Source organism: Panthera uncia (assembly GCF_023721935.1).
Source record: "Panthera uncia isolate 11264 chromosome A3 unlocalized genomic scaffold, Puncia_PCG_1.0 HiC_scaffold_11, whole genome shotgun sequence".
Classification (NCBI taxonomy): domain Eukaryota; kingdom Metazoa; phylum Chordata; class Mammalia; order Carnivora; family Felidae; genus Panthera; species Panthera uncia.
Window position 1 is genome coordinate 86,991,893 of NW_026057578.1, and position 23,458 is coordinate 87,015,350.

The window sequence follows — 23,458 nt, forward strand, 5'->3', positions numbered from 1 at the left end:
TATCATTTGCTACAGCCTGTATCAGCTCTAATCTGTTTGTCCAAAGAGGAAAATAATGTTATGAGCATATGTTATCTCATTTAAATCCTTTGCTCCTTATAAATTAGACATAATTCCCATTTTATAAATGAAGAACCTGAACCCAAGGAGATGAAGCAACTTGCCAAATTCACACAGCTAGGAAGTGTCCTCTGTAGTGCATTGGTCTGTCCAGCAAAGAAAGTAAAATGGTTCCATGAACCCCTAAAATTTCAGAGTTGAAAGAGGTCTTAGAGACGGAATACAAAGCTATTATTGTACAATGGAGGAAACTGAGGCTAAGGAAAGTAAAAATGCCATAATGAAAATTGCATTGCTTGTTACTGATACATCTGGAACTGACTCCCAAAGAAAACACAAATAGGAAAAGCTCATGCTGGACACAATGCTTCAGGGGTTTAAAAACAAAGACACAGGGCGCGTGGGTGGTTTGGCCAGTTAAGCGACCGACTTCAGCTCAGGTCATGATCTAGCGGTTAGTGGGTTCAAACCCAGCGACAGGCTCTGTGCTGACAGCTCAGAGCCCAGAGCCTGCTTCGGATTCTGTGTCTCCCCCTTCTGCTGCCCCTCCTCCGCTTGCACTGTCTCTCCCTCTCAAAAATGGATCAACATTAAAAAAAAAAAAAAAAGACACACATGCATGCGCACGCGCGCTCTCTCTCTCTCTCTCTCTTACACTTCTACTTCAGGATGAGTCCGTTGCCTATTAGTTGTGCCTACACAAAATCTATTCCATTCTTCTTCCTGTTGGAAGAGCCCCAATTTGTTCTGGTGTTTCACCTTCCCATCCTACTCCAAGAGGTTTAGTACAAACTAATCCGTCAACCAATCATGGTTATTCCATTCCCCATGTCAGCGACCAGTTAATAGGTGACACAACTCGCACCAATGAGAAATAAAGAAAAGTCTCAAAGTGAAGATCCAAGAAGACGTTTTCTTTCCTGAAGGATACAGGAAAAGAAACTGCTTTTCCTACTTCAGACACTGTCCAATACAATGTGTGGGGATGCAGCAAACATCCCAAGGTGAGAGGAGACAGCCCCAACAATCTGAGGATGGCAAGGGGGAAAGCATGAAAAACACCTGGGTCCTTGATGATGAACCAATGCTGAAACAGTCCTATTTCCCAACTTCAGAGTACATGAGTTAATAAATTTCCTATTTTAAGGGCAATTTCCAATTTTTAGGAAATTGCTTATTTCCACTTTCCCTCAATATTCTATTACTTGCAAAGGAAAGTATCCTAAATGCACAACATTGTTCAGTCTTCAAAAGGTAGTAGGTAAATCAAAGAAAAAGCCAACAGTGAATCAAAGTCTACACAATGCTAAGGAATCCGGTTCCCAGGACTGCTAGACTGCTTTCCCCATTTTCTTCCAGTTAAGAGTTAACTCCCATTCACTCCTCAAATCTCAGCTTGCACCTTAATTTTTCTAGGAAACTTTCTCTAGTTCCAGAGACTCTGTGTTCCTCCTTTGTTATGAATGCCATCACAGAATTTATTAAACTATATTCTGACTGCCCATTCACTTGTCAATTTCTCTTACTAGTTCTTACTAGAACATTAATTTCCTGTGGGCAGAGATTGTGTCTTGCCCATTTTATCTCCAGCTTCTAGCACCAAGCCTGGCCCGGAGGAGAGCCTCCATGTATGCTAAAGATGGAGAAATGGAAGGAATGGTAGGAGACTAAGATGTAGGTTTCTTTTTTTATTATTATTTCAAGTTTTTATTTAAATTCTAGTTAGTTAACATAAATGGTAAAATTGGTTTCACGTGCAGAATGATTCATCACCTACACATAACATCCAGTACTCATTACAAGTGCCCTCCTTAGTACCCACCACCCATTTAGCCATTCCCCAGCCCACCTCCCTCCATCACCCCTCAGTTTGGTCTATATATTTAAGAGTCTCTTGGGGTGCCTTGGTGGCTCAGTCGATTGAGCATCTGACTCTTGATTTCAGCTCAGGTCACGATCCCAGGGTCATGGAATTGAGACCTGTGTTGGGCTCCACACTGAGCATGGAGCCTGCTTAAGATTCTCTCTTTCCCTTTCTCCCCCTCCCCTGCTCATGTTCTCTCTAAAAAAAAAGTTTGGGGGCACCTGGGTGGCTCACTTAAGCGTCCGACTCTTGATTTCGGCTCAGGGCATGATCTCGCAGTTTGTGGGTTCAGGGCCCCCCCAGGCTTCGCACTGACAGTGGAGAGCCTGCTTGGGATTCTCTCTCTGTCTCTCTCTCTCTCTCTCTCTCTCTCTCTTTCTCTTTCAATCTCTCTCTCTGCCCCCATCAAAAATAAATAAATAAACCTTGAAAAATATAAATAAAAATAAAGTTTCCTATGGTTTGCTTCCCTCTCTTTTTTTCCCCGTTCCCCTATGTTCATCTGTTGTTTCTTAAATTCCACATATGAATGAAATCATATGGTATTTGTCTTTCCCTCATTAACTTACTTTGCTTGGCATAATACACTCTAGCTCCATCCATGTTATTGCAAATGGTAAGATTTCATTCTTTTTGATGGCTGAGTAATATTTCAGAGTGTGTGTGTGTGTGTGTGTGTGTGTACACACACCACATCTTCTTTATCCATTTATCAGTCAATGGACATTTGGGCTCTTCCCATAATTTGGCTATTGTTGAGAATCCTGCAATACACATCAGGTGCATGTGCCCCTCTGAATCAGTATTTTTGTATCCTTTGGATAAATACCTAGAAGTGCAATTGCTGGGTCATAGGCTAGTTCTATTTTTAACTTCTTGAGGAACCTCCATACTGTCTCCCACAGTGGCTACACCAATTTGCACTCCCATCAAAAATGTAGGAGGGTTCCCCTTTCTCCACATCCTCACCAACATGTGTTTTTTCCTATGTTTTTAATTTTAGCCATTTTGACAGGTGAGTAAGGTGGTGTCTCATCATGGTTTTGATTTGTATTTCCCTGATGATGAGCAATGTTGAGCATCTTTCCATGTGTCTATTAGCCATCTGGATATCTTCTTTGGAGAAATGTCTGTTCATGTCTTCTGCCCATTTCTAAACTGAATTGTTTATTTTGGAGTGTTGAGTTTGATAAGTTCTTTATAGATTTTGGATACTAACTAACCCTTCAACAGATATGCCATTTGCAAATATCTTCTCCCATTTCGAAGGTTGTCTTCTAGCTTTGTTATTTCCTTCACTATGCAGAAGGTTTTTTATCCTGATGAAGTCTCAATAGTTCATTTTTGCTTTGTTCCCCTTGCTTCTGGAGATGTGTCTAGTAAGAAGTTGCTATGGCCGAGGTCAAAGAAGTTGCTGCCTGTGTTCTCCCAGGATTTTGATTGTTTCCTGTCTCACATTTAGGTCTTTCATCCATTTTGAACTTATTTTTGTGTATGGTGTAAGAAAGTGGCCCAGTTTCATTCTTCTGCATATTGCTGTCCAGTCTTCCCAATACCATTTGTTGAAGAGACCATCTTTTTTCCATTGGATATCGTTTCCTGCTTTGCCAAAGATTAGTTGACTGTAAGATGTGGGTTTCTGATTATCTCAAAGACAGTTGAATAATATCACATCAAACAAAGTTTAGCTGTTGAAATGTTTTCAGAACCAAGGAGAACTTCAAGACACAAAGACTGAACATTTTTCTTTTTGTTTTGATTAATCCAAGAAAAAAATCCAGAATTTATTCTGGTCTTTTCTTTTTCATATATTTTTTTTTAACTTGTGTCATGGTTTTTAGTCTTGAAACATTTTCTTCTCATTAAGCTCCATAAAAGCATCATTAGTATTTTTGTTTATTCCAAAAGTTAAAAATAAAGTGGAAAAACAGATTTGAGCATGATGTTGAAAGAGAAACTGCAGAAGGTCAAGTGGAGTTTAAAGTTCCTTCCTCTTCTTCAGTTCATCTATCACTTTAATTCAGACCTTTACTATGGTAATGTGGATGCTCAGAGTATATAAAGGTGAAAGTAGATCACTGTATATTATCATCAAGGACAGGGGAAGCACATACTAGTTAAGGAAGTCTAAACTGAAGACTATACCCAAATGTCCTTGCACTGCCACAGGAGATCAAACACATTTAAATCTTCTTCTACCCTACAGATACCAAGGTATACAACTGGCTTCACCAAAATAGTCCATGCCACCAAAAGAATGTTGTGATGGAGATCTCCTTCAAGGCAGAAAGGGGACCCCACACATGATGGCTTTTTTGATGGTATTTTCAGAGAGATAAAAACAGGGTGGAGAAATGTTAACTAGCACCTAGCTAAAGAGCTTACTAAAAACCTGGTATTGGTTAAATAGCACGGCAAAGTGGAGAAGGGGAAATTGTCACAAAACATCTGTCAAATCAACAACAGCCTATTGGAAAATAAACTAATGAAAGCAAGGAAACAGAGACCGCCGTAACTGCTACCGTGACAGCCACACTGTTAAGGATAATCTATATCTCTATCTACCCTTAAACGTGTACCTTCCTATCTCAATGGAATAGATATCACACCTCAATCTAAGACTAATTCTGTTCTAAAAACTCTCATTTCTCCTCCACTCCAGGAATGCCCCATCAATACTTCTTTTTATTTCTGTACTTTCAAATGTTTCATCCCTATGGACTTCTTTCTCTAAAACATTCCCCCCTCTTAAACCAACATAGCCCCATGGCACCTGAGTGGCTCAGCTGGTTAGGCATTGGACTTTCAGTCTCAGTTCAGATCTTGATTTCAAGGCCATGAGTTCAAGCCCCACACTGGGCTCTGCGCTGGGCATGGAGCCTACTTAAAAACAACAACAACAGCATAGCCCCCTTTTTACTCTTTTTTAAACAAATACTGTTAAATTAAAATTTCTGTTCTGATAATTTGCCTTCTGGCATCCTTTCTCTTACTCTTTCTCCTCTCATAGCTAAGATTCTTAAAAGAGCAATCTATACCCACTGCCTCCATTTCCTCAAACTGGACTTGCTCTTCGACCCAGTGTAACTTCTTTCTTACCCACATCACCCTAATGAACCGATTCTTGTTAAAATCAAAAAAAAAAAAAAGCCTGTCAAATAAAATATTCATTCTTCAGTTCATCATTTACTTGACTCCTCTTTTGTATGTGCCACCGCTAACCATTCCCTCGCCCTTATTTTTTTTTTTTTGAAGATTTTATTTTTAAGTAATCTCTACACCCAACAAAGGGCTCAAACCTACAATCCTGAGATCAACAGTCACATGCTCTACTGACTGGGCCACCACATGCCCCTCCCTCTCTCTTAAAGATCTACTCTCAGGGCTTCCATGACATTTCCCTTTTCAGTCTCCACTAATTCTTCTTCCTTCTGGACCTCAACACCTGCTTGGGCTTCATCTCCTCTCACTCTCACACAAACTCACTCAGAGATATCATAAATACTTCAGTTTTCACTATTAAACACCTTTGACTCCCAAAGCAATAACACCAGGGCATACCTCTGTCAAATCCTGTAAACCCGAATATCCAACCACCATTCATCCTCAAAAACATCTTAAACTGCACGTGTCAAAAGTTGAAATCATTAGCTTGCACCCAAACCTCCAATTCCCTCCTACAGTCACCATCTCTAATTGAAGATACCACCACCCACCCAAACTAGAAATCCGTAAGTTCACCCGGACTCCTCACCCCACCTCACGCCTCCTTCCAACTACTCAATCACCAAGACTAATTCTGATTCCATAATATCACTTCCATGCTTTTCTTCCTCCCTATCCCCCACTGCTACTGCCCCGGCTCATGTCCTCATTATCTCTCTTAACAACCGTTTGACCTCCCTCCTTGTTTCCCTAACAATCTTTGATACTTCTTTCGCAGTAATCTTCTTTAAATGACATGTGATCATGAAACACACTCACTCCCTTTTAGAATTAAGACCTGCCTCAAAATCAAGTCCAAGTCTGTAACATAATATATAAGCCCTCTCCAGGTGGAGACTTATCTCTGAACACTCTCCACATTCTCTCTACAACTCCACTCGAAGTTCCTTGAGTGTACTCGGCAGTCGCTCTGCCCAGAATCTTATCATCACTTTACCTGGCAAACTCCTACTCCTCCTTCAAGCTTCAGCTCAAAACTCACTTCTATAAAACCTCCTTCCTTACTACAACTACCATAACCTGGCATAGAAGATTCCCTCCTTCCCAACGAGGTAGAACCTAACTAACTTTTCATAAAACCTGAGAAAATTTAAGCCTGCACCGTCAGGAGGCATTTACACCAAACAGAATTGTGAGTTCATTCTTTGAAGATTCATACTGAAGGTTTTACTTTTCTCCTACTTACCGATATGCCGACATTAGGCATCTTTTCCCACAAGAAGTCAACTTCTTCTATAATAAAAATCCATTGCAGGATGTAATAATCCAGTTTATTAAGGAATACATTTAAAAATCTATTTATATTGTCTTCATCATATGAGGACTTTAAGATACAAAACAGATGACCAGAAGGGAAGGAAAGCAAAAACTAATATAAAAACAGGGAGGAGGACAACACATAAGAGATTCTTAAATATGGAGAACCAACAGAGGGTTGCTGGAGGGGTTGTGGGAGGGGGGATGGGCTAAATGGGTAAGGGGCATTGAGGAATCTACTCCTGAAATCATTATTGCACTATATGCTCACTAACTTGGATATAAATTGTAAAAATAAATCAAATAAATAATTAATAAATAAATAAATAAATAAATATTTATAAAAATGAAGAAATGGGGCACCTGGGTGGCTCAGTCGGTTAAGCATCTGACTTTGACTCAGATCATGATCTCACAGCCCGTGAGTTCGAGCCCCGTTTCGGGCTCTGTGCTGACAGCTCAGAGCCTGGAGCCTCTGTGTCTACCTCTCTCTCTCTGCCCCTCCCCCTCCCAAAAATAAACAAACATTAAAAAATGTTTTGTTTTTTTTTTTAATGAAGAAACAAAATCTGTTGAAGCACCTAGCCCTATCATTGATAATCAATTGATACAGGATAAGAAGTACTCCTTAATAGCCACAGCATCCTCATTTAACACCCCATTTACGCCCTTATTTTGACACTGTAAATTTAAACTGGCCTTGAACCTATGAAACCATGTGTGGTTTGAGAAGTACTATCATCTTGCTTTGCCTTAAAGTTCTTCAACAAATGCTTAGTATTATTCTAGAAATGAATGGGCACCGCCACTAATAACATTTACTGATGGAAAGCTGAATCAATACTTTTCTGTTCCGAAATGTTTATTTGTTCATATTTTTGAGAGAGTACTACACTGAGCACTCTACATCATGATGGTTTATTTATATGTCTATCTTCCCTATAGGACCTTGCGTTCCTTGAGGGTTTACTCCTGGAACAACGCCTGTATCCCACAGAGAAGGCATTATAGAGTGACAAAGGGTCTAAAGCAGTGCCTGAAATATGTTTCAACATTTAAACTTTCTCCAAAGACAAGCCTAGAGTTAATAATAAACATTTTTACTAAAAAAAAAGTAAGTTCAAGTTCTAGCGGCACAAATAGTTTGTACTTCAGCTAAAATGCAAAATAGAAAAAGAAGGAATCGGGGGAAGAAAAAAGGAACTTAGAAAGTTCAAGGAAATCTATTGTAGGAGAAGAGAAGTGTCTGGGAATAATTTGTTATTTCCCCAGCTCTCCTCTAACCTTCTCTGGAAGCTAGGAGAAAGATGATTAAACAGCAACAAGACCTGACTCTGAAGGGAACTGGTGTTTCTGGCCCTTTTTTTGCCAACAGAAGGGGGGGAGGGTGACAGCAGTCCCTAAGGGCTTTTAGAAAAAATTGCTTCCAGGTGGAAATTTTTTATGGTACTGTGCAGCCTGGAGCCATTTTTTGCTTTCCTTCTTAACTACTGATGATTAAACCATGGACAATCAGGCTACAACAATGGAAACAGTTAGATAACTCCCAAACATCATGGTTATATGCTCGAAATTACCAAGTTAACTCTCAAAGGAGAGAAAAAAATTTGTTGGCAAAGTCCTTTTTTATAAGGGGGAGAGGGGGGTACAGTCTGTTAAAGATTTGTATTTGGGAGAACATAAAAGTAGTCAAGAACTCTGTATCATAATGATAACCATCAGTCTCATACAAAGACTAGACACTGTAATGTACAGTCATGAAGAGCTGAACAAAGAGCGATGTTAAATGTCCTGTTATTTAGCAATTTTTCATCATTTCAACCTGGATTAAGTGTTCTATTAAACAATTATCATACGAGTATGCAGATAAATCCCACCACGCATCATGGGGGACAGCTAAGTCGATTTACACCTGATCGTGGTTCTGAAAAATGTCTGAGGTACACATCTGAGTTTGTAATGATGGCTCAAGAACAGAAGGGGGAAGTTACCTACAGTACCAACTCCTAAGAAAAGCACAGAAAATTACAGGCCAGTCATTTGACCACCCAGCAATTGAATCTAGAAAATTTTACTATGCCAATATCACCCACAACATTAAAGAGTAAATCCAGCTCAAAATTATAATAGTAAAAGTAAGCTTTTTAAAAATATATATATACCAGGGTGCCTGGGTGGCTCATCAGTTAAGCATCCAACTCTTGATTTTGGCTCGGGTCATGATCTCATGATTTGTGGGATCGAGACCTACGTCAGGCTCTACGCTGACAGCATGGAGCCTGCTTGGGATTCTCTCCCTCCCTCTCTCTCTCTGAAAATAAATAACCTTAAAAAATGAACTAAAAAGAAATAAATAAAAAAATATATATACCAAGGTCTCTGTTGAACATTTTATATACACTACCTTACTTATTGCTCAAAAATAATCCTACTGGAGTAATCACTATCATTTCACACATGAAGCGACCTTTCTGACACTGTCAGTACACAGAAACATTTACCTTTCCCAGGTTGCTACAATGACATAAAGGGTAAGATGAAAGGAAAAGGATGAAGGGGTACAAAGAGGAGATGAGACATAGGATGAGGGCAAGAGGGAGGTAGTGGAAAAATACACCAAAATAATACAAATGTTTGGATAATGCAATTGTGACTTTTTTCTTGCTACTTTTCTGTAACTTTACATTTTCTTTAAGTAAACATGTATTGTTTCTATCATTAAAAAAAGGAAATGCATTTTTAAAAGTCTAAAATAGTACCTGGTTCACAATAGATAAATGCTCAATAAAATGTTAACTGAAATAAAAACCACACAAAAACAACCACGTCAGGGTTACTTGGAGTCTAATGTTTATTAATTATCTAAAAATCGAATAAATGTTAAAAATAGAATGAGAATTTCTTCTCACAATCTATCTCCTACAAGCCCAAGAAGGAATCACCCACTGGTAAGAATTTTTTTAATTCACTATCTTTTCTACATTCGAACCTTCTCTTCTTATTGATCATAATCTCAAAATGTATTTAAAACATAAATATATATGATATCCTGAAATTCTCAATTTGAAAACTGATGTTGACAGTTTCCTAGGGCCCTTTCATTGCAACTATGAAGTGCGCCAATTAATGTTCTTTCATGGGCTTTCAAATGGGAGGGGAACAGAGGAACCTCAATGGTTATTATGGAACCTTGTTCTACTACTAAGTAATTTGGTTTGTAAACTGGAAAAGTAGGCCATCTTCTGTTGTTTCCTATTCCACTAACAGGACATACAAAGAACTCCCTACTAATATCATCACGCTATTTACAAAAAAACCTTCATGTTTTAGACAAAAATACATCAGGACACACCCTTCCTCTCCACCATAAGTGCCATGCTTCCATTAGGAATCAATACTGCGTGTGTGTGTGTGTGTGTGTGTGTGTGTGTGTTTCAAAGAAGCATTTGTTTAAGAATATTACAGCCTAACTCATTTTAAAGATTTTTCTTTAATATAAAAAAATGTACAGAAAAAAGGAACTTCAGACATGATCTGACCCAAACTCACGGACACTAGTTCAATTTTTTCTAGGTATCTCTATCACATACTTGTCCAGCTTTTGTGGAAACATCTGTAGTAAAAGAAAGCTCATTATGAAGCAACTGATCCCATTTCAATAGCTGTTGCAAAGCTCTTATACAAAAATAAAATATGCCTTCCTATAATTTTCACCATCTATCTTATTTTTGCCCTCAAAGGACCACTGAGAACAAGTCCTTGCTCCCCCGCTTCCTTTCTCCAGACTAAACAATCTCAAATTATTCAACTATTCCACATATAAACAGCCTTTCAATTCAGGTTTTTACCCTCTGGACACGTTCCAGTAGTCAACATTCTTAAAGTATAATAAAACAGGCAGTATAGGACAGTGGTCAAGAGCACAGACTTCAAAGCCAGGCTTCCTGGATTCAAGTTTGGTTCTGCTACTTATTAACTATGTGACCTTGGGCAAATTATTAAACTTCTCTATACTTAAGTTTCCACATCTGTAATATGCAGATAATAATAGCAACCAATTCATACAGTTATTGTGTGAAGATTAAACGGCATAATATCCGTAAACCATCAAAACAATGACTGACACACAGAACGCATGCTATAAATATTAGCAATTTTAAAATCAAGCATGGTCAAGCTAGAGGGGAAAAAAAGACACATCTCCTTTAACTTTTTTACTCAGCTTCTATTAAAACAGTCTTACAATAATGCTTTAACAGTTTTGGCCGTCATATCATGCCATATATTGAGCTTAAACTCACATAAAATCTTTTAATTTGCTTTTATATACTGCTATACTCACTCAGTTGATATCCCAATCTCTAACTTACTACCTATCACAATTACAATCTATTTTTCCAGTCTACTGAGATCTTTTGAGACAATAATTTTGTCATTCAACTTTCCATTTCCATGTTTCCCTTTGTCATGTAGGCACATGAGTATTTTCACAAAAGAAAACTCTACTATGGAGAAGGCAAAAACCTAAGCAACGCTACAATCTAAGACAAGAGAACACCAACATATAAAACTGTGTGATTTTCTGGTTCCATTTTAAGGGGAAAGAAGAGACCATCAATCTCATAAAGTCAAATAGAAAGCTTGAAAAAGTTAATGTTCAGTCTTTAAAAAAAAAAAATAATAAGTCCAGGTTATAGAAGAAGTCTCCAACCCCACTTCCTTTAACTAACATTCAGCCCCCCAACTGTGTCCAACTTGGAGAGAACTGTCATGAGCCAAAGCTTTTAATGTCCCTCCCTTTTGAAGGCACAGTGGAAACAATTCCCCAGAACAAAGGAGTTGCGTCAGAGAGCTCTCTGCTCTTTCAAGTTGGAAGGACAGTTGATTCACACCATGTGTCAGAGAGAAACACCAACTAGAACACCAAGTGAGATAAATTTTAGGCCTTCTGAGCTGTTTAATATTAAACTGTAATAAATCATCTTTACAGCAAATTATAAACAAAATATTTTGTTTACCCTTTCTCTCATATGTGTCTTCCCTTGAAAAGAAATTCTAAGAGAATTCTTAATTCCAAAGTTACATATTCTCCACCAAGAAATCATTTTCAAATGTTAGCATCCAGAATCAATGATCTGGTTCATACTCTCAAAACAATGCCCTGGCATATCACAAGTAGCCTTGCCATATGGCCCTTTGTTTTCCAAAACAGTGTTAGTTGAATGATGGTCATGGTCTTTGATTAAGATCTCACCTGTCATTAACTCTACACTGAGTCATCTTAGTGTCCTGTCCACTCTGGTCAATGATTTTACTTTACACCTAGACCATGAAATCAAATATATGTTCAACTATCATAAATGATACTTAAATGATTTTGTTTTTAATACTCCAAAAGAAAAAAAAAACAAAATCTAAAACAACCTTGATCTGTATAGATTTATTTGGAAAAATGGCCCTAAAAATAAAATTTAACAGAACGAATGATACCACAACTCAAATGATAAAATAAAGACTAGCTTAACATGTTAAGAGACAGGTTTCTGAAAAGAGAGAATATTAAAACTATATGATTGGTTCAATACAAGGAATTAGGAATTATAATGTGAACTGTGGGGAAAGTAAACTGCCTTCCTATCAGAAATGACCCTATAATTAAAATTTGTTAGACATCTCCCTGAGGTCTAGTGCATATTTTCACCATGCATCTATTATCGGTTATGTATCATCTATTGTCAATCAATCTGGTCTGGGTCCTATAATTTCTTTAAAAATCTGCTACCCTACACAAGTTAACTCTGAAGTCAACAAAATAATGATCCAAACATCACTAAATAAACAAAGGCTACTTACTAACAAAGAGTTGTGTTTAGGTCACTCTCCCAAAGCTATGAATATCACTATTCATATCACATCCCAGTTCTCCAGTCTACAGAGTAACTTGATTATTTACTTCATGAGGAAAAATGGGGGCAATTATTTAAAATGTTCACAATACACTAAACTACAAAAAATAAAGTCTTAAAAGGCAGGAGAAATCTGACTATTAAATGAAATTAAATAATAAAATAAAATGACCACAGCAGGCTAAATAGAAACTGTTTTTCAGAAATTTAAGAAAACTTGCCATTCTAGGTGGGTTAGACATTTTTCCAGCATGGGCTCATTTAACAAATATTTACTGAGCATTTACTAAAAGGAAAAAGACAAGAATGTTTACCTTTGAGGGAGCTAATACTGTAATTAGTAAGGAAAGACAGAATGGAAGACAATGAAAGGCAATTATAAACCTGTACAGAAATTAATATAATGTTTAAATCTATACACTTAAATCTGTATACTTTAACTCTGTATACTTTGCATTATAGTAATGTAAAATACTGTTTGGTGTGGAATTGGATTAGTTAGAAAAAGTTTCTTGAATTTGCAGAAGACCAGGAATAAGGGGGCTAGGGGAGCTTTAAAAGCAGAGGAGGAAAACAGGACACAATAGATGCAAAGAAATAAAATAAAATGACTACAGACTTGTCATCCAAATTATATAAGCAAGAAGACAATGGAAAGATATCCTTAAAGTACCAAAGGACAAATTGTAGACCTTGAATTCTCTATGCAGCAAACACATTCTTCAAAACCTAAGGACAAATAAAGATTTTTTTTTTTCAAACAAAATCTTAGAGAATTTGTTACCATCAAACTTGCACTACAAGAAACATTAGAGGAAGTTATTTAGGCAGAAAGGAAGTGAAATCAGGTCAAAATAGGGATCTACACAAAGGAATAAAGAGCACAGGAAATAGTAAACATAAAAGTTTTTATTATTTAAACTTCCTTAAACTATAACAATGTTAAACCAAAAATAATTAGCTACAAATTGTAGAATTTGTAACATATATAGACATAAAAATATGTTAGCAATAACTTAAGGTCATTGGGGGAAATGAAAATATACTGTTGAAAGGATCTTTTTTTTTTTTTTTTTTAAGTTTTGAGAGAGAGTGTGAGCATGGTAGGTGCAGAGAGAGAAAGGAAAGAGAGAATCCCAAGCAGGCTCCATGCCATCAGCACAGAACCCCGATGTGGGGCTCGAACTCACAAACTGCAAGATCATGACCTGAGGTGAAATCAAGAGTCAGACACTTAACCGACTGAACCACCCAGGCTCTTATGTTACACAAGAATAGGGATGATATCATTTGAAGATAGACTGCTGTCTTAATCAGTTTAGGCTACTATAATAAATTATCATAGACTGGATGGCTTAAACAACAAACATTTATTTCTCACAGTTCAGCAAACTAAGAAGCCCAAGATCAAAACACTGGCAAATCCAGTGTTGAGTAAGGGTTAGCTTCCTGGTTTACCAGACAGCCATCTTCTCATTGTATCCTCACACTGTAAACAGCAGAGAGAAAGAACAAGCTCTCATGTTTCTTCTTATAAGGGTACAAATCCCATTCATGAGGGCTCCACCTTCCTGTCCTAACTACCTTCCAAAGGCTCACTTTGGGGGTTACGATATTAACATACAAGTTTTGAAGGGACACAAAACATTGAGGCCACAGCAACTGTGATAATTTAAAGATGCATATCACAATCCTTACAGCAATAACTTAAAAAAAAGGTATATCTAAAAAGCCTACAATGGAATACACCAGAATGCTAAATATTAAGTTAATCTCACTCAGTTAAAGAAAGTAAGGAAAAAGGGACCCAAAACATGGGGCAAATGAAAACTAAATAGCAAGATAATAGGTTCAAATTTAATCAAATATGTAATGATATTAATGTGAATGGTTTCCTTTCCCTGATTTCTTTTTAACTAATTGAGTATACCTCCATTTTCCTCCTTCCCATCTTTTGAGCTATTGTTGTCATTCCTTTGTGAAGTGCCTTGGTGTAATTTTGTTGCTTATGTTTATCCTGCTTGAAGATCTTTAAGCTTCTTGGATTTCTATTCTAATTTTCCAGAAAAAAAAATCACTTTAAACTGTTTTTAAATGTTTCTGGTTTTAATTTCTGGAGGTAAGCCCATATCTGTAAGAAATATGATAATATTGCTGCTTTCTTTTTATCAGTTTCATATATCATCTATGTCCTGCTATAATTAGATCAGACTTACCTCATTCCATATCACTTCTCTCCCTCTCTTCTCCATATACTTGTACCACTAAGGCAATCAGAAATTAAAGGAACAAGATGCTGGAGGCCAGGGGAAAAATGAGAAGAGCTGAGCCAACATTCTTTAGTCACTTTTTCCCCTCGAGGCATTTGCTAAATCTGTGCACAAGTAAAGCTAAGTTTCCAGTAAAGAAACTGAGCAGAAGGCCATGACTAAGAGGAAGAGAAATCAGTTTTTGACAGTTTTGTGGAGCTGAAGTGACATAAATTAGAGACTTAAGAAGTAAAGATCCTGGAGAGGAAAAATGGGAAGGAAACAGAATACTGCTCTCTCCTTCCCTCAACACAACTTGCTGGATTCTTAAGCTACAATGGACAAGAGGCTAAGAAGACAAGCAAAACGCCTCTAAGATGCAGAACAGGGTGTTAAGAAGTTTTGAGATATAGAGGAAATAAAGATTAGAATTCAGTGTCCACCTGAAAGAAGGGGCCCTAATCATCACTCCAAGGCTACACATCTTTGTGATAGGATACCATAAGGCAGTAGTGCACCACCGACAGCCACAGCCTCGCCAGCGCTGAACCCTGAATCTAGCAAGCTCTGACGGGACAAAGATCACTGCCACTCTATCTGCCTTACAAAAAAGAGGGTGGAGGGGTTAACCTCTTCTTAGAGAAGATAGGTCATCCAGAACCTCCACAATTTTTATCCCCATTAGGCCAAAATTACCAGGCAGGCTAAAGGAGAGGATCACATGACCGAAGGTCAAGATCCATAGATGATCCAGATGTTGACATTATCATGAAAGGACTTTAAAACGGTTATGATTAGTAAGACAAGAAAAAAAGGGAGGAAAGATTAACAATATTGATGAGAGACAGAAAATTTCACCAGAGCCTTAAAATCTATATTATTTTAGGGGCTGGGTGGCTGGGCTGAGCCTGGGTGGCTCAGTTGGTTAAGCATCCGACTTCGGCTCAGGTCATGATCTCACAGTCCGTGAGTTTGAGCCCTGCGTCGGGCTCTGTGCTGACAGCTCGGAGCCTGGAGCCTGCTTCAGACTCTGTGTCTCCCTCTCTCTGACCCTCCCCCGTTCATGCTCTGTCTTTCTCAAAAATAAATAAATATTTTTAAAAAAAATTTTTAAATCTATATTATTTTAAAATGGAGGGGAAAAAAATCAGAAGCAAAAAATATGATTTTTAAAGTTAAGAACTGCATAGATGGTTTATCAGCAAGAGAGGATTAGTGATGATAAATCAATAGAAAATGTCTAGACTGAAGCATGAAAAGGAAAACAAAAAGATGTAAAATATAGAAGACTATTCGAAATACGAAGCATACGGCACACAGTCCAAAGGCCCACCCCAGCAGTTCTCAAACTTTTTCACCTTAAGATATCTTCATGCTTTTAAAAAATACTAAGGTCCCCAAGTGCTTCTGTATATATGGTTATATTTATCAACATTTGTCACATTAAAAATTGAACTAACAAAAGAATTTAAGCATAAGAAAACATAAGCATGTATCACATTAGCCTTTGAAACAGTGATGTTTTCATATATCATGTAGTCTCTAGGATACTATACTATATATTCTCCTGCAGAAATGTGAGTAGAAGAAGTTAGTGGTATTACGAAAATCATTTTGAATTTGTGACTCCCATGAAAGGGGTTTAGTCTTTCCGTAACAGGGCAGAAACAACATCTAAAGACACCATGGTCAACTATTTCTTAGCCAAAACTAATAAAAGACATCAATCCACAGTTTCAAGCCCAGCAAACCCCAAGCAGGGTGAATACAAAGAAAACTATACCTAAATACATCAGAATAAAACTACAGAAAACCGAAAAGAAAGGAGAAAATATTAAAGGAACAACAGTAACATTAAACAGAAAAGATATGTCAAACAACAACTGAATGATACCTTGGCAGTTCCTCAAAAAATTAAAAATAAAGTTACCATGTGATCCAGCAATTCCACCTGTAGGTATACACCCAAAACAACTGAAAGCAGGGACTCAAAGAAATATTTCTACATCTATGTTCATAGTAGCATTATTCACAAAAGCCAAAAGGAAGAAGCAACCCAAGTGTTCGCTGACAGATGAATGGATAAACAAAAGGAGGTACACCTAAGATAAAATATTATTCAGCCTTAAAAAGGAAGGAAATTCTGGCACATATTACAACATGAATGAACCCTGAAGACGTTACAGTAAGTGAAAGACACCAGTCATAAAAGAACAAATACTGTATGATTCCACTTACATGAAAGTACCTAGAATAGTCAGATTCAGAGACACAGAAAGTAGAATGGTGGCTGCCAGGGGCAGGGGAAAGGGGAGAATGGGGAGTCACTGTTTAATAGGTACAGTTTGGGAACATTAAGAAGGTTCTGGAGATGGATGATGGCCATGGCTGTACAACAATGTGAATATACTTAATGCCAATAATCTGTATAGTTGCAAATGGTTAAGAGAACAGGTCAGTAGTAGACTTGCATTAAAAATGGGGCGCCTGGGTGGCGCAGTCAGTTAAGCGTCCGACTTCAGCCAGGTCACGATCTCGCGGTCCGTGAGTTCGAGCCCCGCGTCAGGCTCTGGGCTGATGGCTCAGAGCCTGGAGGCTGTTTCCGATTCTGTGTCTCCCTCTCTCTCTCTGCCCCTCCCCCGTTCATGCTCTGTCTCTCTCTGTCCCAAAAATAAATTTTAAAAAGTTGAAAAAATAAAAATAAAATAAAAAAATAAAAATAAAAGAAACGCTGCAGGGGCGCCTGGGTGACTCAGCTGGCTGGGCGTCCAACTTCAGCTCAGGTCATAATCTCACAGTTCCCCGCAGCAGGTTCGCTGCTGTCATCCTCTGCCCCCTCTCTCTCTGCCCTCCCGTGCTCATGCTCGCTCTCTCTCTCTCTCTCTCTCTCTCAAAAATGAATAAACAGGAATGGTCAGTTGGTTGGGCATCCAACTTTGGTTCAGGTCATGATTTTGTGTTTCATGAATTCGAGCCCCGCATCGGGCTCTGCGCTGACAGCTCAGAGCCTGGAGCCTGCTTCGAATCTGACTCCCTCTTTCTCTACCCCTCCCCCGCTTGTGCGCTCTCTCTCTCTCTCTCTCTCTCTCTCTCAAAAAAAGATAAACATTAAAAAAATTTTAATGAATAAACATTTAAATAAATGAATAAATAATAAACAAACAAACAAATGCTGCAGAGAGTTCGTCATGCAAAAACAATCTCAGAAAGAAGCACAGAATGGTGGAGGAAATGAAAATTAACCCAAAAGGGTAAACAGTAATGAATGCTGACTCTAAAAAATAATAAGGATAATGTCTTATGGGCACTAAATGACATGCAAAATTAAAATTCATGACAGCAATAGCTTAAGAGGTAGGAGAGGATAAATGAAAATCAAGTGTTCAATGATCCTAGCACTGTCATGGAGGTGACACAAGTAATAATTTATACTACGATCTATGAGTCAAAGATGCATATTGTAATCCTTAGAGTAATTCCTAAAGATTAAAAGAAGAGCCAATGAACAGGAAAAGAAAAAGTCAACTATCATGAAAAGAAAATCCAAGATTTTTAAGTTCAAAGAAGCTCTCTTTTCGGTATAAAGTCTACAGAGCAGCCATTCTGAATATACAGTTAACTGAAAAATGTGTTCACCTAAGTCCTTCTTAAGGCAACTACTAGAGGAAGAACTCCAACCAAACTAAACGACAGGAGAAACTTCAACCAGGAAGACTGGCAAGGCTCTAGTCTTTCCATAACAGGGCAGAGCATATTTAACTGCAACTCTAAGACAAAAAACAAGATCAGGTTAAAAGTCACAAAACATAGTATATAAATATAGTATGTAAAAATTACACAACTAAAAAGAGAAAAGAAAAAATAGAAAGCAGCATAAGCTAGTAGACTGCTTCATACCTAATAACTGGGAGTCAAAGCTAAGCAAATCAGGTACACATCTCCAATCCCTAACCTAAAAATCCCTGAAACATGTTTCAGAATTCAGAATTTTCCAGATTTTAAAAAGCAAGTAGGGTGCATATTTCGTACATTTCATAACATCCCCAGTGAGGTCTTAAGAAGCATTCCCCTCATCTATCACATTAGTATTTCTGCAGCAAAATGTAGGAATATTTATACAACAGTAAATATAAAGACTATCACTGGGGCGCCTGGGTGGCTCAGTCAGTTAATTAAGCGTCCAACTTCAGCTCAGGTCATGATCTCACGGTTTGCGAGTTCGAGCCCGCGTCAGGCTCTGTGCTGACAGCTCAGAGCCTGGAGCCTGCTTCAGATTCTGTGTCTCCCTCTCCCTCTGCCCCTCCCCTGCTCACGCTCTGACTCTCTGTCTTTCAATAATAAATAAACGTTAAAAAAAATTTTCAAAAAAAAAAAAAAAAAGGCTATCACTACCTCAGGTCAATGCTTGTCAGGTTTTGTTGCCGGATGAATTTAGACAAGCTTGGACAACATATGTTTTCAGGGCCTTTGGATTTTTGAACTACAAATTCAATACAAAGGAACCACAAGATCAAAAATACAATTTTTTTTTAATTCAAAGAAAAAAGACACTATGAGATATGGCTTACAGTAGTAACTTCCTCCATGCCCCCCCCCCCCAAAACACCTCTTTTACTTAATACTAAGTTATTGTTGAAGGACTACAGTGCTCTAAATTTCCAAGTGGTGGTACTTGCAGAGTAAATTGCTGATGAACATAAAAGTCACTAGGGGGCAGCAGAGCACAAGGAGTGTCCCCGGAAAAGTGGTGAAACTGGCAAAGTACTTACATAGCTAGAGTACCAACTGCTGGAAACATTTCATTCACTAACACAATAAAAGACTTACCGATTAACCTGTAAAATCTGCTTCTAAAACTTCATTATATTCCTTCATTATTTTTTAGTTTTAATTTTTAAATAATTTCACACTGCATGAGTAATACTGAGAACTCCTGTAATAGCCTTTACGCAGAATTCACCAATGTGTAAGTTTGCCACATTTGTTTTATCATTCCTTGTATGTATATATACATTTTTATTTTCCTAAACCATTTGAGCATATGTTCATACACTGAGCCCTTAAAACCGCAGTGTGTATTTCTTCTCTTACCTAACGACAGCACAGTTAGCAAATTCAAGAAATTTACATTGATACAATTATAAGCTAAGTCATAGTCCACATCCCAATTTTGTCAACCGTCCCAATAATATTCGTTAGAGCATTTTCATTTCTTTCTGGAGGGTATCCCATCCAGGATCATCTATTCCCTTCAGTTGTCGTGCCTCTTCAATCTCCTTTCATCTAAACTAGCAGTTCTCAGACTTTTTAGATACAGAAGCCCTTTACATTATTAACAATTGAGGACTCTAAAGAACTTTTCATATGAATTCATATGAACATATGAATATACATACATATTATCATTAGAAATTAAAACTGAGAAAGTAAAAAATTCATTTAAAATTAACAACCCATTAAACATGTTAAAGAATATATTTTATGTTGGGGCGCCTGGGTGGCTCAGTTGGTTAAACATCAGATCTCATGGTTCGTGGGTTCAAGCCCCTCATCGGGCTCTGTGTCTGACAGCTCAGAGCCTGAAGCCTGCTTCAGATTCTGTGTCTCCCTCTATCTGCCCATCCACTGCTCATGCTTTGTCTCTGTCTCTCAGAAATACATTTTTTTAAAAATGTTAAAGAATATATTTTATGAAAAATAGTTATACATTCTAAAACAAAAAATAGAACAGCTTGTTTTACAGTCATGCAAATCTCTTTAATGGCTGGCTTAACAGAATACATCTGGATTCCATAACCACTCCTACATTCAATCTACTGCAGTGCAGAGTTTTGGCTGAAGGATAGGAGGAAAACCCTCATACACATGCAGTTGGAAAAACGACAATGTATTTTTAAAGCTTTTCCATGTATTTTTATATATATACATATATACAAATTTATGTTACAACCTCAAAACTTTATGAGTTTCAGAATAAAATCCATTTGTCTTACACTTTGAATGAATGAATCTTGTACCCATATGATTTTGTATCATAGGGCGTTGGTCATCTGAAAAATACTGGTTCACTTGGTTTTGTTAAGTCTTTCAAATGTTGACATATTTCATTATACACCCTCAAAAACTCACGCTAATCAGTATCACCATCCAGTCTCATAAGTTTCTAAGTACTGTCAACCTTTAGAAGGGCAACAGGCCACATCTACGAAAACATAAACTTGGAACAATAGTAAATACCACACAAATAGTGCAAATAATAAATCGGTCATTCTATACAACACAGCAATAAAGATGGACTTGGGGCACCTGGGAGGCTCAGTCAGTTAAGCACCCGATTCTTGATTTTGCCTCAGGTTATGATCTCATGGGTTCATGAGATTGGGTTTGTGAGATCAAGTCCTGCATTGGGCTCTCTGATTCTCGCTCTCTTCCTCTCTATCTGCCTGTCCCCCATTCACACGTACTCTCTCTCTCTCTCTCTCAAAAATAAATAAACTTAAAAATAAGTAAACTAAAAAATGGACTTTAATCACAGTAAACAATATTACAGTATCACTGTACATCAGAATTGCTGAAATAAAAAGAGGCAACAACACCAAAATGCTGGTGAGGATGCAGAGAAACTGGATCTCTCATGCATTATTGGTGGGAAGGCACAGAACAGTACAGCCATTCAGAAAAATAGTTTGGCAGTTTCTTAAAAAACTAAACATACGCTTATCATAAAATTCAACAACCGCACTCCTGGGTGTTTATTCCAGAAAAATGACCACCTATGTTGACCAAAAAATACAAAAATTTGTATGCAAACGTTCATAGTAGCTTTATCCATAATAATAAGTGAAAGGTTCTTTCTCTTCTTGATATCAAATATGTGCCGTCTTTACCAACACCAATTGTCTGATTCTCTGACACCAATTCTGACACTTACTACTGGAGTTAATGTCAGACCCCACAAGTTAAGGGCTTAGTTCCAGAAGAATGCCCCCACTTCAGACACCAGCCACAAACAGGGTACCCAAGCCACTCAGATTATGCTTGATCAACTACAAATTCAGGGGTTCCTATGCCCCTCTTCCAGGTCAGGTTCAATAAGTCACAAGAACAACTCACAGAACTCAGGAAAGCACTTACCACTACTGGTTTATTATAAAGGATACAAATCAGGAAGAGCCAATGGAAGAGATCTATAAAGCTGACATGGGAAAAAGGGGTATGGGTAGCTTCCATGCTCTCTCCAGGCACATCACCTTCCCAAGCTCTTTGATGTGTTCATCACCTTAGAATCTTTCCAAATCCCATTCTTTAGGGAATTTTATGATTGATTAAATCAGTGGTCATCGGTGACTGGATTCCATCTCCAGCCTCTTTCTCCTCCCCAGAGGCTGGGGTATGGGGCTAAAAGTTCTAACCCTCTAATCAAAGAGGTCTTTCTGCTGACTAGACCCCATTCTAAAGCCACCTAAGCATCCCCCAAGAGTCACTTCGTTAGCATAAGCTGAGGTATGGCTGAAAGGGATATATGTTAGGAATAACAAAAGATGCTCCTATCACTCAAGCAATGCCAAGAGTTTTAGGAGCTGTGAGCCAGGAACCAGAGAAAAAGACCTAATACAGATTTCATATTATACCACAGCTAAGAAACTGGAAACAGGCTAGATGACTTCCAACAAGTGGTTAAATTGTGCTACATTCGTATCATGGAATACTATTCAGCAACACAAAAGATTAAGTTATTAATACACAGAACTACTTGGATGAATCTCCAGAGAATTACCCTGAGTGAAAAGAAAAGTCTAATCCCAAAAGGTAACTAATACATACTGTATGATCCCATTTATACAACAATTTTGAAATTACAAAATTTCAAAAATGGAGAGAGATCAGTAGTTAGTAGTTATGAGGTGGGGCAGCAGGGAGGTGAAAATGATAATAAAAGGGTAATGCAAGGGATCCTTATGGTGATGAAACTGTTCAGTATATTGATTGTGTTGGGAAATACACCAACTTACATGAAATAAAATTGTACAAAACTAAATACACATACATAGATGACTACAAGTTAGACATAGAAATATGACTAACACTGGCAGACTGTATCACGTCAGTATCTTAATTTTAATGTTGTACTACTATTTTACAGAATGTTACTACTGGCAGGAAATTGGATAAAGAGTACCTAGGATATCTCTGTTATGTCTTACAACTGTATGTGAACCTACAATGATCTCAACAGAAATATCAATTAAAAAATCAGTATACCTAAAGAAAATCTGAATATTGTTTTTATAATTTAACATAAAACTCAGAAGCCACAAAGGAAAAGACTGGTAGATTTTACTACAATAATATGTTAAAGTTCTCTATAAAAACTTGCAATATAGGGGCACCTAGCTGGCTCAATCAGAGGAGCATACAACTCTTTATCTCAGGGTTGTGAGTTCAAGCCCCACATTGGGTGTGAGATTACTTTAAAAAAAAAAAAAAGTCACGTGTCCGACTTCAGCTCAGGTCATGATCTTGCAGTCTGTGAGTTCAAGCCCCACGTCAGGTTCTATGCTGACAGCTCTGAGCTTGGAGCCTGCTTAGATTCTGGGTCTCCCTCTCTGCTCCTCTCCCACTCACACTCTGTTTCTCTCTGTCTCTCAAAAATAAATAAACATTTAAAAACATTTTTTAATAAAAAAATGAATTAAAAACAAAAAATTAAAAAAACACTTGCAACATAAATTAGGTCAAAAAACAAAATGAGAAAATGTATTTATAAAACATGTAACAAAAGCTTAACATACATGATATATAAAGAGTCCTACAATATCAGTAAATAAAAGCAAACAACCCAACAGAAAATAAAATGGACAAAGTTTATGAGTTTCCAACTGATAGCAGAAGAAGTA

The 23,458-nt window shown here is 37.6% G+C and overlaps 1 protein-coding gene across 6 annotated transcripts in view; it reads right to left on the reverse strand.

The window, feature by feature from the left end:
* EXOC6B (exocyst complex component 6B) overlaps nucleotides 1-23,458 on the reverse strand; it is a 615,985-nt gene that overhangs the window by 530,492 nt on the left and 62,035 nt on the right. Inside the window, exon 1 of one of the 6 annotated variants that reach the window (XM_049650338.1) lies at nucleotides 21,696-22,605. The exons of the other annotated variants lie outside the window; for them this stretch is intronic. The gene's annotated coding sequence lies outside the window, so the exon portion shown is untranslated. Of the gene's footprint in view, nucleotides 1-21,695; nucleotides 22,606-23,458 lie in introns of those variants that run through there. 6 annotated transcript variants of the gene reach the window in all.